The sequence below is a fragment of the Colossoma macropomum genome, unplaced genomic scaffold (assembly GCF_904425465.1).
Source record: "Colossoma macropomum unplaced genomic scaffold, Colossoma_macropomum, whole genome shotgun sequence".
Classification (NCBI taxonomy): domain Eukaryota; kingdom Metazoa; phylum Chordata; class Actinopteri; order Characiformes; family Serrasalmidae; genus Colossoma; species Colossoma macropomum.
In genome coordinates, this window is record NW_023494808.1 from 13858819 (window position 1) to 13879755 (window position 20937).

The following is a 20937-nucleotide window of genomic DNA, read 5'->3' on the forward strand; positions in this document are numbered from 1 at the left end:
GTTGAATATTACCAGAGGAGCCTGCTAGCCTGTTAGCAATCTACTGTGCCAATCAGCTTAGTTCTAGTTGTTAAGAAAATGTTTAAATAAAACATCTTAAAAGGTCTTATGTAGGGAACATTTATATACCTGACTTCTGGTACCATCTGTCAGTACGCTCCCATATCCATGCAGGCAACATAATACAAAAGCAGTAATAGGTGTGCATATGTTGGGTATTCTACCACAGTTTCAAACAGCCAATCAGGTTTCAGGACCTGAACTATCAGTTTAATAATGAGCATTTTTTTACAGTGTCCATTGAAATTTTAGAACTGGAACGATCCATTTTATAATGAGCATTTAGAACATGAACATGTTTACTTCATTGCTACATGCTTCAGTGTAACTGTGCTGTCATGTAGAGCCTCTAATCCAGTATATATGCATTATGGTTCAGCTTCTGAAGTATTCATAAAGCCTCAAGACATGCAATGTTCAAGCAACATAAAACAGATCAGGACGGCTGTCAAGGGACTGGAAAAGTTAAAAAATTATTCATGATGTGTGGAATAAGTGTCTCGTTTTTTTTAAACATATCTGTGTGCGCTTGCAGAACGCTGGAAAAAAAGATCAAAACAGATCAAAGGAAAGACGAGCGCTGGTCCAAACAATTACAAGGCCGAAGGCAGGCTATGGAGCTTTAATCGGCCCTGAGATTTTGATTTGAAGCTGAATACGGCTGAAACCATTCTGCCCAAACCTGTCCTGAGCCACAGTACCAAGACTGACTGTAGTCTGATAAAATTCCACCAACCAGAGACTAAATGAAACTTCACATTTGTAATTAAAGCGTTGTTGAAAGGAAAATTTGCAGAAGTTTATTCACTATTAAATTGATAAGATGTAAACAAAGTCATTCAGAGTGGAATCCACCTTTCTAGAGGAACTTAGAGTCAGAGTTGTTCACAGCAGTTGTGATTAGACTCAGATGTAGTGTTGTGAAGCATTTAATGTGTCTGAAGGCAGGTTTACACTTTGCGATAATTGTCACAATAATTGTCCACACTGTGAAATCACTGAAAATCATGGAAGAATTCTTTGGTTGTGAGTTAAAATCTGTGGTTTTGAGTGTTTCATGTGTCAAAATACCCATTAGTATTGGGGGGGGTGTCTATGGCTACTCCAGTGTCACCCAGCTGCTAACTCATTCTCCATAGCGGTGCTGATGCCAGCTTCAGTGGCAGATTTGCAAATATGCTATGGCGTACTGTAAAGTGCTTCAGACGTACTCCAGGCATAGTTATAGTTGCTAGGCTATAAAGGACCTATTAGGTAAACCAATCTGCTACAGCGCCTCCCTGAGGCAGACCATTGACAATGAGCTTTTTTTAAATTGTATTTGAGCATCTATTTTTCCCAGACAGCATGACGTCAAAATCAATCAATCAGTCACTTCATTAAGACCACCTCCTTGTTTCTACACTCATTGTCCATTTCATCAGCTCCACTTACTATATAGGTGCACTTTGTAGTTCTACAATCACAGACTGTAGTCCATCTGTTTCTCTACATACATAGCATAGTGTGTTGCACTGGTACGAGTGGATCAGAAAGCAGTGCTGCTGGAGTTTTTTTGAATAGTAAATAAAATGTCCATATTTGTTGTAGACATTGCGACCTCTGGTTCCTATCACCACCACTGTAAAGAAAGTTGGTACGTTTCTCTACAATGAACTATTAGATATCAAACCACTCTGAAGGACTTTGTTTACATCTCAATGAGTGACATGGAGAAGCTGTGAAAAATAATGGATTCAACTTCAAGTAACCTTAACAAATTTCTTAAAAAAATGAAGGCTAATTATTAGCTATACATAATTACATTGGCCTTTAACTAATTTATTCTTTAATCACTGCCTTCAAACAATCCTCCAATGGGATTTAGTCTGAACAAATTTGAAATGCAGAATGGATCGTTCGCATGCTGACCTCATTAACCTTGTTAGCATCGATTCAGTGTGCCTGATTAAAAACGGTAAGGTAATCCATGCAGGGAAGAAGAATACAGTGGGGCTAAAAGCTAAAGCAGGAGTTAATGCAGACCAAGTCTGTTAAATTGGAAATCTGACTCAATCTTGACCAATGATAAATGATGTCCAAACCCATCTGTACTGGAATAGTCAGGTCTGGGTATCAATTTCAAGCTCTGCATATAAACACCACTGTTGTGGTTTTAATGATATAAAGTAGAGAATAGCAGAGAAAACTGTATATAACATATACATATATATATATATATATATATATATATATATATATATATAGAGAGAGAGAGAGAGAGAGAGAGATAAATGTAATAATCAGAATGTCTTGTAAACAGATCAACTTGTAAGCACATCATTACAGCATTTGCAAAAGTTAAAACACTACATTTTTTTGTTGAGTTTATAAGTGAGAATACGTTAGCACATCCTCTAGGGAGAAGAATCTTAAATATGGTATTTGTATGCAAATTTTAGTCCTTTCTTGAGTTGAACATATTGGAAGAAAATAATAAAATATGACATATAAAATGTGCCATAACTTTTGCACAGGCCACGTTTTATGTTATGTTTATTTTTTCCCAATATGTTGAATTCAGAATATAAACAGTGATTAACTGACAATTAATATGTGCAGTGTGTCCTCCATAGAGGATGTGCACTTATTTTCACTTACCTGTCAAATGATCAGACGTGCTAAACCTTTTGCACACGACTGTATATAGCTCTGAATCCTTGAGCTACTGAAAAAAAATTCTAATACTTTTAACTCATCATTGTTATTAACATCAAGTTATTAATGTATTTAAAACCACAAATAAATCCACCTTAAATTTTGTGCCACCTTAAATGAAATTCCTCCTTAAATTCTGTGGCACCTTAAATAGAGTTCCACCTTAAATTCTCTGCCACCCGAAATGTAGTCCCACCTTGAATTCTGTGCCACCTTAAATTTAGTGCTATATTAATTGTAGTTCCACCTTAAATTCAGTTCCACCTTAAATTCTGTGCCACCTTAAATGTAGGCGTCCAGGGTCTTTTCTGTGCGGAGTTTGCATGTTCTCCCTGGGTCTGTGTGGGTTTTCTCTCATAGTCCATAGACATGTAGTCAGGCCAACTGGTCATGCTGAATTGGCCATTTAAGTTGGAACAATCAATTCAAGCAAGAAGCTGACAATTTGGAAACTAGCTAAACTATAGATGGCTCAAAGGGTCAAACCAGGCATAAATAATTTATCATTAAGGACATGTTTATAACTTTGACTCCACTAATAAAAAGTGATTCTCTGAAACTTTTGAATAGTAGTGTATATAACCAGTTAATACATTGACTGTCCAAAGCAGTGCTTGCTATTTTTCTGCCCTTTACCTCCAGCTCAATGACACTCCACATTGACTAGTCTAGGTGTCAACCAGTAGTATTGCTACCTCATTAGTCTGTGTGAAACACGTCAATTGAATGACGCCCAGCTGTCAATGCTTTGAGACTGGCCTCTGGAAATCCATCCATACAGTGTGCTTTTCCTGCACTGTAGGCGATCCCACTACAAAATCTAACATGAAGCTGTTTCAGGCGTTATGCTGGAGTCAGAAGTACGACTCTGTAAGCCTTGGATAAATAAATCTCTCCCTGAGATTCCCCCCTGGCTGTGTTACGGTTAGCCATTTTCAAATCATATCTCATCTATTATAAACACGGCGTGAGAATGAGGGATTTTTCCATTTCTCTCTTAAAGGTCCTGCCCAGTCACTGTAATTTCCATGCTGAATAGCACTCCGGTATCAACAAAATCACTTGCTACATTTTAAATGAAAAGCTCAATTTAGGCATGGAAATGCCTTGGCTCCGTCCCTTGTCCGCCCCTGGCAGCCCGCCAGTATATCTGGGGGAATGGGTTTAATATTCGCTCGCGTACGTAGTGTAATCTAGACTGACAGTGCTGCAGGAGCTGCCTTTCACCAAACAGAACCCCGCTGGCAGAGCAGGAGGCACTGTTCATCTCTCCAGCTCTCGCTAGCTAACCAGCAGGGCTGCATGATATATCGTTTGTTAACCTTCACCTCAACCCAACCCTGGATACAATCGCAATCTTAAGCTTGGTTCAAATGCTAACCTTGATTCTCTTGAGCTTAACCAGAACTATTTACACATAGAGTATCTGTGGAGAGGATCCAAATGAAGTGAAATTGGATGTTTTATGTCGTGCTGTGAGCATCCTGACCAATCACATATCAAATTAAAGGCACTCACACGATCCAACAAAGATCAACCGATTTGGCCATTAGGCGTATCGTAAGTGCAATAGAATGTAACAGCTGCACCATTTATAGTGAAACAGCAAATTAGAATGAGCGAGAACTGCATCACACAGGGGCAGCATGGTGGCGGTGTTAACTCACAGCAAGAAGGGTCTGGGTTTGATTCCCCGGCCGGGTGACCAGGGTCCTTTCTGTGCGGAGTTTGAATGTAACTGCTGCACCATTTAAGGTGGAACGGAAAAAAAAGGTAATACTTTCATTTGAATCTCTTTCAGAGAAGATTTGGGAACCTGCTGGCAAAGAACAAACCAAGAAAGCTTAATTATTAATGTTCCAAACTTGTTTAAAACTGCTTCCTTGCCAGACATGAAGTTAACACTGCATTACGTTATGGCTTGCAGTTGTCATCCTTAATTCATTCGTCATTATCTCCACTTCCCACTGTTCTGCATCTTCCTTTGCTCTTGCATTTGTTTGCTCATTCATTTAAACAAACTCCTGCAAGTCACGGACATGCAGGGCCTGTTTAGTGAGGGTCCCTGAGATATTTCTGTACAACCCCATTTCCAAAATGTTTGGATGCTGTGAAAATGTAAATAAAAACAGAATGCAGTGATGTGCAGATCATTTAAACACTACATTTAATTGAAAATAGCACAAACACAACATATCAAATGTTGAAACTCAATCAAATTTCAAATTGTAATCAAATTTTATTGTTTTTTGAAAAACATATAATTTTGAATTGATGCCAGCAACACATTTCAAAAAACATCTGGTGGTTAATTGGCAACTAATTGGCACTAACATTTTTGGGTATAAAAGAGCATCTCAGAGAGGCTGAGTCTTTTAGAAGGAAAGATGGGGAGGGGTTCACCACTCTGTGAAAGACTGCATGATCAAATAGTGCAACAAATCAAGAATAACATTTCTCAGTGTAAATGGTACATAGTCAATGGTACATAATATCATTAAAAGATTTAGAGAATCTGGAGAAATCTCTGTATGCAAGGGATAAAGTTGAAAACCAATATCAGCTGGCTGTGATATTTGGGTCCTCAGTGAGCACTGCATTAAAAACATACATCATTCTGCAGAGAAAATCACTGCTTGGGCTCATGAACACTTCCGAAAACCCTGTCCATGAACACAGTTCGTTGCTGCATCAACAAATGCAAGTTAAAACTCTACCATGCAAAGAAGAAACCATATAACGTATAAACAGGATTCAGAAACACTGCTGCCTTCTCTGGGCCCGAGATCATTTAAGATCATTTAAGGACTGAGAGGCAAAGTGGAAAAGTGTCCTGTGGTCCAAAAAATAAACATTTGAAATTCTTTTTGGAAATCATGGACATGCGTCCCACAGGCTAAAGACCATCCGGCTTGTTATCAGCACACAGTTCAAAAGCCAGCATCCGTTGATGGTATGGAGGTGCATTAATGCACATGGCAGGGGTGACTTCCACATCTGTGAAAGCACCATAAGTGCTGAACAATATATAGAGGTTTTGGCACCATATGCTGCCATCCAGATGACGTCTTTTTCAGGGAACGTCTTGCTTATTTTAGCAAGACAATGCCAAACCACATTCTGCATGTATTAAAACAGCATGGTTCTATAGTAAAAGTGTCCAGGTCCTAAACTGGCCTGCTTGCAGTCCAGACCTGTCACCCATTGAAAACATTTGCCACATCAGGAAATGAAAAATGCGACAAAGGACACCCCGAACTGTTGAGCAGCTGAAATCCTACATCGAGCAAGAACGGGAAAACATTTCACTTTCAAAACTACAGCAGTTGGTCTCCTCAGTTCCGCTTACAGTGCTGTTAAAAGACGAGGTGATGCAACACAGTGGTAAACATGCCCCCATCCCAACTCTTTCGGAATGTGTTGCTGGCATCAAATTCAAAATGGGCACATATTTTTCAATAAACAATAAAATTTCTCAGTTTCAACATTTGATATAGTGTCTTTGTACTATTTTCAATTGAATATAGGGTTTACATGATTTTCATATAATTAAATTCTGGATTTATTTAGATTTTGCACAGTGTTTCAATGGGGTTGTATATTTGCCATCAAAGGTTTTAGGGAGTTATTGTGACATCTCACATTTCTACAGACTTGTGATCAGTGTTTGAGGCCTCTGCAATGCTTGGGGACCTATGCTAATAACCCGTGCCTTGTCTCTTTCATAGATAAGCTTCTGGATGCCAGATACTAGGTCAGCCCTTTGTAGTAGAGTACAAGTGGTTCAAGTGGAGGTATTAAGAATTCATCACTGAATTATTTAAGGCTCATTCCAACAGGCAGTAGCCCCCCCGGGAAGGAACCAAATTTTCTAACTGTAAATCTAGTGATAGAAAACAAATGCAGACTGATTAGCCCTCCTGTAGTAATTATTTCTGATAGCTGCATTTAAATATGTTCAATGAGCAAATGAAGACTGAAGATCCACCCGTCTGTGGCTATGCACCATTTGTCAGCCCCCCTCAACCCCATCCATCAATGGGACGCTGTGTAAATTTCAGGCCACTTTATTATACTCACCAACTGTTTGGCTTCACCTTGCTGGAGTACAGTTAGAAACAGTTGCTCATTTGTTGAGGCATAAGTCATGTTAGCCATCCTCTAGCACTTCAGCAATGGTCAGTTTCTGACAACAGAGCTGGTCTTGGCTGGATATTTTTGGGTAGTGGTCAAATAACATGTTTTGTTGATTTTCTACGTGAAACTAAGTTAACACACCCTACAGGGAACACACTTAAATGTGACATTGTTCAGCAAATTTTAGTCCGCAGTTTCTATTTATGTGCTGAGTTGGAAATATTGGAAAAGAAAATATTAAGTATGCCATAATGTTGCATCATTTTTCCAGTTTTCAATGTTAAATTTAGCAAATAAACAGTAATTGTGCAATAAAATGTGCACAACTGTGTAGAGGATGTGCAAACTTATTTTACCTTCAACAAAACACATGATTTGATCAGGGGTGCCCAAACTTTTGCATACAACTATATCTGGTCAGCGGTGGTTCCGTGATGGATGAGGTAGAGGGTGGCTGATAAATTCTGCATACAGTCGGTAATTATACCACAACAGTAAAGCAATATACCAGTTAAAAAGCAGTGTACCAAATTATTAAAATAAATCATTTCAATGAATCACTATGTTTTGTGTAGTTAATTGTGATTCATCACTAAAGAAATATGCTCTTTTTTTTAAAAAGTAGAGCATTTTGTTGAGGCAAAGGCAAAACCTGGTTGTCCAGCAGCTCAATGTAGGCACTGTGGTTGAAATTTATTATCAACTCAGCCATTTTTGTGTAATTAAAACACCCCCAGAACATCACAGAGCCTCCAGCTTGAACCACACCCTTCACGCAGTCCTAATTGAAGGCTTCCTGAGGCCTACGATGAACACGATGCCGAGCATCATTCACATACAGACAGAAACAAGATTCCACTGACAAGTTTCATCTCTTGGCCACAATTCTGATGAGAATTTCCGGTAGACTGGGATTTTTGCCACTTTTGGTTGACCCATACGACCGTACGCTTTGATAAACCGGCAAATTCAGCTACAAAATGCATTTACTCATTTCTGCCAATCATTAACATCTGCTTTGCAGTGCATTTTCCACACATTGAACATTGAGACATTCACTGCACTGTACCACCTCTTCTCAATCTATGAATCCCGTCGCACACCCTGCAGGTATTTATAACCCGTTCATCCTCATGCAACGGCATCTGCAGAAGCCTGAAGTTACTACCACCTTCAACACTCAAGGTGACTAATGTATTTTGTCCGGGGAACTATATATTATCCCCTTTTTCCCTGTTGTTGAATGGTCAGGACCCTCACAGGACCACTACAGGACCACTACAGGACCACCACCACATTTTATACAGTATATACCAATATACATATATGTGGTCATGAGGCAAATTTGGGCAAAGGTAGTCACCACTACTGTGTTTTCTGGCAATACACTAGATGATTAAATTTGATGTACTGTATGATGGAAAGTCCTGCCTAAGTTAAAAGCAATAAAAACATATGGTTAAGATCACCTTCTGCAATTGGTCTAACTTCCACAGACGTTTTGAGCATTTTTCCTGTAAATGCTACCGTGTTTTGAACCCTCACTCTGCTTTAGTTGTCACAAGGAGTGGTTACACCAAGGTACCAAAAAGAGTTCTCATAAAAAACACTTTTGGTTCCCCAAAGAACCTTCCAGTGGGTGGTTCATGAAAGCACCATTTTGGTAAATGTGATTTGTGAATGTAAAGAAAAAAAGGTGAGGATTTTATAGCAACTAAAGGTTTTTCCTACAACCATCCAAAGCAAGAACCATTTGTCTTTGAGCGTGTGGCGCAGTTGAGGTTTGACAGATGAGGATGAATACAGTAGACAGACTGCGGAGTGCAGGATGTGAACACAAAAGGCTCCTTGAAGCTGCTGAAGGAGAGAGATGACCAATAAAAAGCGAACAGCTGGGCTTGGCGTAACTGCTACGTCACCGTAGTTCCAACGACCTTGCTGGCTTGCTCTTTTTCTGGTCCCAGCTGAATAAAGTTAGATTGAGATTCATGTCCTCGTTCTCACTCTCATCCTCTGACTAATGCATGTCTTTATCCACCCCTCTCTCCTCCACCCCTCTAAGCAGCCTTTTCTCCGCTGCTCTGATTTCCTGTCCAACCGGCGCATTCAATCTGCAGTGTTTTAAGCGGGGAAGAAGACAGAAAGAGCTGTTTCACCCTATAAGCTCGAAAGGGTTATTTTCTTTCATTTTGCTCCAAAATTGGTTTATCCTTATGCAATTCAAACACAAAAATTTGCTTAACGGATTCTGTTTTTTCCAAAGCCAGGGTGAAAACAGTAGATGTGACATATGAGAGCAGTTTGAGGAGAAAGATCAGATTTCTGTCTTTTAAACTGCCCAAAAACTGAGAGGACTGAATTGGCTTCTGCTGGTAAATAAGAACAGTGCAACTCACTTATGCGTATACGCTATACAGCAGCACATCATATGTATGTGTATATGATTTTGCCTCCACTTGAGCTGGAATGTAGGTCGTTGAACAATTTGATGGAACGTCATTTGATTGAAAAGCTACGGCTCTGAATATGGCAATTACCCCAGGGGTCTGCAGCCTGCTACTTCTACAGCTAGCAAAGCTACAAATAGTAATCAGAACTGATACAGCAGGTACTCTGCTAGCATTTGTCAAGGCTAACTTTATTAGAAAATGTTTGGACAGTTGAAAAAGACTAACCTGTACGTTAACAAGCTCTCAAATCCCTTTTGACCTGTATTCAATTGAAATTGCTGTTTTTTGTATATATACACTTGTCTTAATTGATGCCCACAATATGTTAAAAATAAAAAAAGCTGGGACAGGGCATGTTTACCACTGTGTTACATCACCTTTCCTTTTAACAGTGTTTAGTAATTGTTTGGGTACTGAGGACACCAATTGTTTTGCCATTCTTGCTTGATACAGCACTTCAGCTGCTTGACAGACTTCATTGCTGTATATCGTGCTTCACAGTGTGGCACATTTTGTCAATGGGAGACAGGTGTGGACTGCAGGCAGGTCAGTCCAGCACCTGCACTCTCTTACACTTTCTGCACTCAATCCTCTTTGGCCCAGAGAATGTTCTGTTATTTTTATTATTTTAAAACATTTTGAAAGGTGAACTCGTTAGACCACAGCATGTTTCCCACTATGTATCAGTCCATCTCAGATGAGCCCAGAGAAGTAGGCAGCGTTTCTGGATGTTGCTGACATGAGGCTTCCGCTTTGCATAGTAGAGTCTTAACTTGCATTTTCAGATGCAGCATAGAACTATTTACTGGCAAATGTTTTCCAAAGTATTCCCAAGCCCATGTGGTTGTAAGCATTACAAAAGCATGTTGGTTTTTAATGCAGTGCCAACTGATGGATCAAAGGTCAGTGACATTTAGTATTAGTTTTTGGTCTTCTCCTTTATGCACAGGGCTTTCTCTAGATTCTCTGAATCTTTTAATAACGTTACAGAATGTAGATGGTGAAATCCCTAAATGCAATCATGCATCAAGAAATGTAGCTCTTAAACTGTTGGACTATTTACTGAGGCAGTTTTTCACAAAGGGGTGACTCAGCCTTTCGTGAATGCTCCATTTATACCCAGTAATGATAGCATCATTTGTTACCTGTCGCCCATTTGCTTGTGGAAAGTTCCAAAACAGGTGTTTTAAGTAATTTTACAAAACTAGCTTTGTACAAGTTATTCATTTTTCATGAGATATTTCTGAGGAGATTAGAATATAAAATAATCCATTTGCCTAAGAAAGGGACAAATGGAACTAAAATGAGTGAAAAAACTTTCAAAACTGGCATTAAGAATGATTATGATTATTAAAATGCAGAAGAAAATGGGAAGCTGCTGTTGATCTCAGAACAATGGACTGACCACCCCAGAGTCCAGACCTCAATGTCACTGTCAACAATCTCTTGGATTGTTCAACACAGAAAATGCAATCAACTTCTATGAACTTTGGAGGTGTGGAAGATATCTCTACAGATTTCTTTGGAAAACTGAAAGAGAGTCTCCTGAAAAGAATTGAAACAATAATAAAGGCAAGTGTGGACACACTATATACTAAAAAATAGTTTTATATTTAGTTATTGAAACTTGTACTTAAAGGCAGTTTTGACTGGACATTAAATAAAAATGCATGGTCTCCGGTTTTTGCACAGGTTTTCATTCCAGCCAATATTAGCATGACTAGCTATTAATACAAGAAGCAATAGTCCATTCAGTTTGTGCTAATGTCCATGTGAAAGCTGAATCTTCTTTTGACTGCGTCTCACTTCCATTAGAAAGACCAAAACAGGACTGTGTCTTCGAATAATACAGTGAATAATACAGTGATTGTTGTAGTTTTCATTAGGCGGCCTGTGGGCTGCCTGATATTGCTGCAGCTAATTAACTTGCTAAATGAGCTCCATTTGTTTTCATGGGTTCTTACCGCATATCAGAGCAGGACCATAACTTCATGCTAGTTATTCACACCTACATGCTGTATTGGGTTTTCTGACTGCACAAATGACTTCAACTCTGGTTTGGGCTGGAATTCCTATCAACCATAATGTCTTTTCACACATATTACAGGTGTGTAGTCATATGTGTGCATAACTCAGTTGAACGTGATGGAGATGTGGTCACTGGGGTTAGAGAAACCGGTAATGTCACCGAAGGCCCAAGGCCAGGAAGGACTATGCGTGCTACAAAGTGTGCCTTGACATCTTGTCAGAATTATTTGTCCTGAGATTTGGAGGGAAAAAAAAATATTGAGTCAAAAAAAAAATCAAATGCATTCAAGGCTGTGTGGAGCAGGTGCTGTTGTCCTTTCGCTTGATGCTTTTGACATTTTAGTGTGCAGAGTGTATGAAAAAGCTATTGCATTTAGAACCACAGATGCAGACATGCTGCATTTACTCTCTTAGACCTCTTCCACACCACATATTTACAGCTACATTTAAAGACGGAGGTTTTGGCCTCTAGTCTACCATAAAAACAAAACTTTTTCTGACTGATAGAGCATCACATTGAAAACAGCAACTTCAAGGCACCAACCTGCACATGGTCATTTCTATTTTGCTACTGAGCAGGTGGTAGGATTCTATGTGTCTGACCTGGCTTATGACCGGCTTAATTACATGTTTGCTTAGTTTAGCTTTTTGGGCTGTCTAATGATTAAAATAACTAGTCACAATGAATCATATTTGCTCAAAGCTTATTCCAAAGAAAGATGTTCCAATTCAAAAGCAGTGCATTTGTTAATAGCTACATAAGTGGACAAAATAAGTTTCATTAGAATGTATTTATTACCAATTATTTGCTAGGTTTAACATTTTGGAAAAAATTGAAACATAAAATGTGTCATGACTTTTGCTATGTGTTGAGAAGAGGCCACATTTCATGTTTTATATTTGTGTTTTCAATATGTAAAATTCAGCAAATAACCAGTAATTGTGCATTAGAATGTGTTCTCTGTAGAGGACACTCCAACAAATCACATCAAAATCAAAAAAGTACTTTGACCAAAGGCATCCAAATTTTTGCATGTGACTGTATATAAACACACACACACACACACACACACACACACACACACATATATATATATATATATATATATATCACTGTTGTCAGAAGAACACCTAGTATCTCCAAAATGGTAGCTTTACAGGAGAAGGACAAAACCTACTTTACTTTTAATGTAAGTCAATGGAACCAGACTTTTTTTCCAAGTCATTTTAGGTCATTTCTTCGTGATTTTTATATACAATATAAAGGGTAACAGGTGGTTTCAAATTATGTCAAAAACTGGATTTCTTCCGACATTAGCTTTAACATGACACTAAATGACGTATTACTGCCACCTGTTAGGCTGGCATGCATACATCTGCGTAGACTGACTAACTTGCAACTCCACTTGCACTCGCCCTTAAATAACTTACAACTTGTGAGATTTCAGCCTGAAAATTAAATAGGGACCAACAACCTTAAGGTGGAAAATTAATTATTATTATTTAAATTAATTAATTATAACCTTACATGTGTGAATTTGCTTGTTGAATGTGCTGGTCATGTGCAGTTATTACTACAAATGCTGTTCTCTAGCAACTCACAGTGGTGTCAGGCTCAATATGGCTTCAATAACAATCCTTTCTTTGGTGAAAAACCTTCAGTCTGCTGGACAGAATACAACCTTACAAACAGTACAAACTGTGTTAAAAGAAAACAGACGAATAACTTGATAAAATTGGCTAGCATGTAGTTTGGATAGCAAGAATGTTAGCCTGTGCAACTTCAGATTAGCTATTGTGCAGGCTGGCGTGTAGTTTGGATAGCAAGAACGCTAGCCGGCGCAATAGCTAATCTGAAGTTGCACAGGCTAGTGTTCTCATTATCCAAACTACACGCTACCCTGTGCAATAGCTAATCTAATCTGTACCTTACTAAAACTTCATCTAGATTAGCTGCCCACCTCAGATTAGCTATTGCGCAGGCTAGCATGTAGTTTGGATAGCAAGATCGCTAGCCTGCACAATAGCTAATCTGAAATTGGCAGCTAATCTAAATAAAGTTTTAGTAAATTACAGATCAGATTCCTTAACAACTTCAGATGGATTAGCTAGCTACCCTGCTAGAAAAGCCATGGCTGGTTATCAGCAAAACCAGCATATGTTCTGTTTTGGATGCTGGTATGCTGGATGAGCTAACGAGCACCAGACCAGCACTAGAACGGCATAGGCCAGTTTAGACTGGTTGGTGCTGTTTTTTTTTTTCAGCATATTTAAACTACAGAATAGCTACATAAACTACACACTAACCAAACCTTTCAAATTGTTTTGTCTTTTTTCTTTAAATACCGCATTTACTGTGTAGCACTTCCTTCAGTCTGAAGATTCTGTCCTTGTAGTAGCATGTAGTTAGCGCAATAGCTAATTAAGATAAGGTTGTCAGCTAATCTAGCTGAAGTTTTAGTAATTTACAGATCAAATTGCTTTAAATCTTACCAAAACGTCAGCTAGCTTAGCTAGCTAGCATACTTGTACACCAACTATTCCAAGTTGTTTTACTTGGAATGGTTGGTGTAAACACAGTATTTCTTGCATGTAGTGCTTTAGTTCTGTCCTTTAGCCTGACGTTTTTTTTTAAAATGAAAGGCTTGTTATTTGTCGAACCTGTCTGGTTTTCATTAAGGAAAAACTTATTATTAGCCTGCAGCTAATAATGAGACTAAACTTTGTGGTAACACTTTACTTGGATAGTCCACTTGAGATGCTTTGCAGATACATTATTTACTTTTAAGTTACATTCTACTAAATATCTACTAAATTGACCATCTTTTTCTTTAACTCCAACCCATCCCTTAACCTCAGCCCAAAACCTGAACCCAACCCTCACCCTGGTCTTCGCCCTAACCCTGGTCCAAATCCTAACCCTAACCCCACCACTGTTTAGCATCAACTATGTCGTTTTAACAGCGAGTTTGTTAACAGTTTGAACATCTGTAGATAATCTATAGGGAGCTATAGTGGACTATCCACATAAAGTGAGACCAAATTTGCTACAAAAGACTCAAGACTCAACTTCTCGAGTCCCAAATCTTTATATGTGGTTAGTCCTAATAGTGGATATGGCCTTACTTCTCTTCTCCACCTCATTCTCTCAGAATTTCTCACATGTTCACACACTCCAGAAGAAAGAGGCTAACAAATAAGGCTGGAACACACTTAAGCCATAACACTACTATGTTTCTATCAAGTCTAAGGCTTCGCCCTGGGTTTCACTGGACAGAGAGACAAGAGGGAGAAATGAAAGCGCATTAATGCTTGCAGGGAAAGAGCACTTTCATAAATCTCGCAGAAGAGGCAGATGTGTAAAACGGGTGAGCGCGAGAGAGAGAGAGAGAGAGATAGTCACTCTGTCAGAAAACGAAGCAACGGACAGATCTATCAAGAACTCACACTGCGGCAGCCTACAGCGACAAATATCTCGGGGAGGCAGAAAGAACGAGAGAGACTGAGAGAGATGCAAAACTATCCGATTGTATGTGTGTCAGTCTTGAGGTTAAGCTGTGACTTGGTGGGTCCCTCGCACCCCTGTATACAGCTAATAGGATTTGTGGAGGTTTTGAATTCATTCAGACAACATAATCCCTCCTCAACACAGCTAATGGAAACTTAGCCAGACTTCATTCACCTCTGCTGGGGGGGGGGTTGCAGTTTGGTTTTAAGCACAAATGCGTTTCCATTCAAACCACGTTGCACCATTAGGCACTACATCAAGTGTGTTTATTAAGGCCCGAATGATTTATACCAGTACAAAGGTTCTGCAGAAGTATTAGCATCCTGCTGATAGCACACTACCAGTAATAAAAAGCTGTTATGTTACAATGAACGCTTGCATCTGAGGAGACTCAAGAGAAGATATGAGAAATATTAATGTCTGTACCAGCTTACAGAGCTATAAGCATGTAATGCATCCAGACTTAACCTTTAGAAAGAGGATATGTTGCATTGCACACAAGCACAAAGATACATCAGAAAAAGGAAAGCTGATTAGAAAAAAGCCCATTTGCAACTAGGCCACAGTTACATTATTTAAGACTTTTCCCAGATGGTTTCCATTCTTCATTTCAGTGTAAGTATTGTTTAGGCAACCTACTGAGATTCTGTAACATGAAAAAATTGGCCAAAAATTGGCATGTAGTTTGGATAGCAAAAATTCTAGCCTGTGCAAAAGTTAATCTGAAGTTGGCAGCTAATCTAGATGAAGTTTTAGTAAGTAACAGAACAGATTCCTTAAGAACTTGCTAAAACTTCAGCTGGATTAGCTAGCTACCCTACTAGAAACCATGCAGGGTGACTAGCTAACCAGCACTAGACCAGCATAAACCAGAATAGACCAACTCAGACTACAGAATAGCTACATAAACTACACCCTAACCAATCCTTTCAAATTGTTTTGCCTTCTTTCCTTTAAATACCGCATTTACTGTGTAGCACTTTTTTCAGTCTGAAGATTCTGTCCTTGCTTTAAATCTTACTAAAACTTCAGCTGGGTAGTACACCATCCGGTTGGTGTTTAAGTATTGATTAGCCAAACTGAGATTCTGTAAAATTTAAGATCGTATAGAATGTTATCAGCAAGACTATAGGTTATCAGGATGTTTAGCTCATTGAAATTAGTATGAGTAAGCTTGGAATAGTTGTTTATTTGGGATGCACCCTTGTGGGAATTGTGGGCTGAGGCTGTTATCTGATATTGTTCATGTATAAATCTGCCAATGGTGGTACAGGTGCATATGCAGTATTATCTTTTTATTGTTATCATCATATGTGTTTCCACAACAAACACATCATTAGGGGCTGCAATGCCAGAACAGATAAAATGATGCAGCACCAGTGCCTTCTTGTGCTTGAACCATGCTCCCTTATTGGGAGAGCAAGTGACTTAACCATTCAGCTAAACAGCCAGTTATAAAATACATATATACACTTCTTTTTGTTGCTCTTATAGAAAAAATATTATAGAGAATGCTGTTTTTTAAGCATTTATCTGTGGATACTGTCATGATTCTGACACCATGCACTCCTATTGTTTACACATTTGAAGTGCCTTTATTTAGCAGGGTAAGACATTGTTTTCACCTGGAAAGAACTACCTACAGTCTATAAGTCAAAAAACAACACGTCCATTTCTCCTGAAGTCACTTCCTCATCTTCACAGTGATTTTGTATCAAAATATGCTACAATACCACATGCCGTATTGTACACTTTTTGGCCAAAAGTATGTATGCACTTGACCATCGCACTTATAAGAGCTGGTTGGACACCCAATTCCAAAACCATGGACATTAATATGGAGTTGGCCCCACCTTTGGGTTAATAACAGCCTCAACTTTTCTGGGAAGCTTTCTACAAGATTCTGAAGTGTGTCTGTAGGAATTTGTGCCTAATAAGTTAAAAGAGCATTTGTGAGTTCAGGCAATAACGTTGGACGAGAAGACCTGGCTCACAATCAATGTTCCAGTTCATCCCAAAGGTATTTAGTGGGGTTGAGGTCAGGGGTCAAACCAAACCATGTCTTTAAGGACTTTGCTCAGTGTTACAGTCCTGGAACAGGAAAAGCCCTTCCCCAAACTGATGCCACAAAGTTGAAAGCATATCAAATGTTTTTGTATGGTGTGGCATTAATATCACCCTTAAACAGCCCCAGCCCATTATCCCTCCTCCACCAAACTTTACTGTTGCCACTATGCATTGTAGTAGGTAGAGTTCTCCTTGCATTCAGCAAAACCAGATTCATCCATCAGACTGCCAGATTAGCGGGATTCATCACTCCAAAGAAGACATTTCCACTGCAGTTACAGAAAGCTTTGCACCACTCCAGCCAACACTTGCCATTGTACATAGCCATCTTAGTGATCTTGCACTTGATTTCATACACCTGTTTTCAATAAGTGTGGCTGAAACCCTAGAACTCAATAAGTAGGATGGGTGACCACATATTTTTGGCCATGTACTTTGTAGGCTCACCCTACTAGTGCACAGTTTGAGACTGAAGCCCATCTGTTGTCAGGCCCAGTATTGGCCATTCTCTCTATCTTTAATCAGTGGTCAGTTTCTGACCACTCTTGGCTGGATTTTTTTTTGGGAAACAGTGTTCTATAAACTTCCAAATGGAATCTGTTTTGCTTTCACCACGTTGCACACACATTTTACCCGTTTGGTTAATTAACTTGCGGCCACTGTTTGCTAAATCATGGCCACCATTAAGACTATCCAAGCACTGAAATAAATTTCAGGGTCATCTCACGGTCTAGCACAGTCACGAACCCAGCGCACAGGAAAAATATAAAGTGCATCAGGGAAGAAAGGCAAAGTCTTTGTGCATGTGCAGCCTCAAGAGTGAAGTACTGCAGAGTAAGAGTGAACGGTTCTTCAGATGTGTGTAATGAAGCGCTGCTTGGTGAATTTAGCAGCTGGATACATCCCACTGAAGGACAACTTCAGCATTACGGGCTCTGAGAGAAAGGAAAATAATTCATCATGATACATATTTTCACATTAAACTACAACATAAAGCTACACCCTTTAAAACATATCTTTGAGTTATGCAGTTGGTTATATATTTAACACTCAAAGAACCATTTGATTGTAAAAGTACAGATAATATAGTAACAACTGTATCAGGCATAGATGTATGATCCATGTCTGATGCATATATGTTCAATATTTGTTGATAGATCTACACCACATATACTTAATATATCGCTGTCATTAGAACAAAACCTCCAAAATGGTAACTTCACAGGAGAAGGAAAAAACATGCTTTACTTCTAATGTAAGTCAATGGAACCAGATGTTTTTACTAGTAATTTTGGGCCGTTTCTTTTGGTCCATTCATCATGAAATTTGCACATAATGTAAAGATCAACAGGCATTTTCGAATTATGTCAAAAACTGAAAAACGACAAAAAATGGAGATACAAGGTTTTGTTCCAACAACAGAGATATAAGCCTGGCCTCTTATCATATATATTCATATATGGCCATATATTAGATTTCCATCTGGGAAAACATGAAAATGTACACAAAACCGAAGCAGATTACAAGAAGGAAAGTGTAACAAAACAATATATCGCCACTGCAAAAAACATGTATGTCTACTTTTGTCATTTTTCTTGGTTTGTTTTGCAGAATTTGCAAAGTCCAGTTACCCTTTGCCTTGTTTTAAGACATCATGATGAAGGGACCGCCAGAAGTGGTCCAACATTACCTGGAAAGTCTTATTACATTAACTTCCATAACAAGTTACGAATATTTTTTCTTTCTCCTGTAAATTTGGAGATATAAGGTTTTGTTCCAAAAGCAACGACATACAACCAAACTATCTCCAAAATGGTAACTTTACAGGAGAAGGAAAAAACCTACCCTACTTTTAATGTAAATCAATGGAACCAGACGTTTTTCCAAGTCATTTTGGGACGTTTCTTTTGGTCCATTCGTTGTGAAATTTACGTACAACGTAAAGGACAACAGGCATTTTCAAATTATGTCAAAAACTGAAAAACAACAAAAGTGGAGATATGAGGTTTTGCTCTGACAGCAGTGATATACTGGCACTATTATACACTAAAGTTATAAAGTACACCTTAAGTTGTGTCTCTATCAAGCCTACTTATGTTTAAGTTGAGCTTTATAGATCTGACAACTTCAGACTCTGTTCTTTTGTATATACGATTATATATAATATGATTCAAGCTGTTTATGTGGGTGTCTGTTATTCGCTTTGTTTGCTTTAGAGTTTTTCGAGCATGTATGGTAACTCAAGAGAAGGAGCCTGTTAAGCAATGACTTGAGCTTTGTTCTTTTTTTTTCATTGAAAGAATGGGAAGAACTGAATAACAATTTCGTCAAAAGACAAATCCATTCGCTCATAAAAAGAAACGGTCTCATGCACCTACACACTCCCACCCACATGCCTCATCTGAGAGACGGAGAGACGGAGTCGGGGTGAATGAAAAGGTGTATTTATGTCAGAGGAAGCGAGTGAAACTGGTTTTGTGTGAGGGAAATATATTGTATTCAGCAAAAGCAAGCAGGATGTTCTGTGGTTGGGAATAGTGCTGTCAAGTAATCGCTCGGAAATCAAGAGTGCCACCAGCAATTAAGACTGACTTGCGAAATTCAGAGCTGTTTTAATACAAGTCAAAATTCGCCCTGCTGGTGACATCCCGTATAAATAAAAAGATTGTGTGGCTACATTAACATATGGGAACAAGATCCTCATGTGTGGTGTGGCTAGTAAGATGTGGGAATGAGATAATTAAGTTGTGGCCACGACTTAGTAAGGCTTGAGAACAAGATCATGCCTTATTAAGCTGTGGTCAAGGATTAATTATTTTGTTCCCATACCTTACTAAGTCATGGCCACGCATTAGGATTTTGTTCCTACGCCTTACTAAGTCGTGGCTATGACTTGATTATCTCGTTCCCATGCCTTACTAAGTCGCGGCCACGACTTAGTTATCTCATTCCCATGACTTACTAAGTCATGGCCACAACTTAATCATCCCATTCCAATGCCTTACTAAGTCATGGTGACACATTAGGATCTCGTTCCTACACCTTACTAAGTCATGGCCATGACTTAATTATCTCGTTCCCGTGCCTTAGTAAATCACAGCCATGACTTAATTATCTCATTCCAATGCCTTACTAAGTCGTGGCCATGACTTAATCATCCTGTTCCAATGCCTTACAAAGTCATGGCCACGCATTAGGATCTTGTTCCTATGCCTTACTAAGTCATGGCTATAGCTTAATTATCTCATTCTCATGCCTTACTAAATCATGACCATGACTTAATTATCTCATTTTCATGCCTTACTAAATCATGGCTTCGCATTAGGATCTTGTTCCTATGCCTTACTAAGTCGTGGCCACATTCCTATGCTTTACTAAGTCATGGTCACACATTAGGACCTCGTTCCTACACCTTATTAAGTCGTGGCTATGACTTAATTATCTCATTCCCATGCCTTACTAAGTCGTGGTCATGACTTAGTCAGGCATGGGAATGAGATAATTAAGTCGTGGCCATGACTTAGTAAGGCATGGCCACAACTTAATTATCTAGTTCCCACGCCTTACTTAGTTGTGACCATGTATTAGGATCTCGTTCCTATGCCTTACTAAGTTATGGCTATTACTTAATTATCTCATTCCCATTAATTATCTCGTTTCCATGTCTTACTAAGTCATGGCCATGCATTTGGATCTTGTTCCTATGCCTTACTAAGTTGTGGCCACGACTTAATTTTCTCATTACCATGCCTTACTGAGTCATGGTCACACATTAGGATCCCGTTCTTACACATTATTAAGTCGTGGCCACTACTTAATTATCTCATTCCCATGCCTTACTAAGTCATGGCCACACATTAGGATCTCGTTCCTATGCCTTAATAAGTCGCGGCCATGACTTAATCATCCTGTTCCAATGCCTTGCTAAGTCATGGCCACGCATTAGGATCTCGTTCTCACATTCAATTATGATATAAGCCACACCCACTT

The 20937-nt window shown here is 38.9% G+C and overlaps 1 protein-coding gene across 1 annotated transcript in view; it reads left to right on the forward strand.

The window, feature by feature from the left end:
* Positions 1–20937, forward strand: part of elfn1b (extracellular leucine-rich repeat and fibronectin type III domain containing 1b) — a 106429-nt gene that overhangs the window by 63761 nt on the left and 21731 nt on the right. The window lies entirely within an intron of this gene.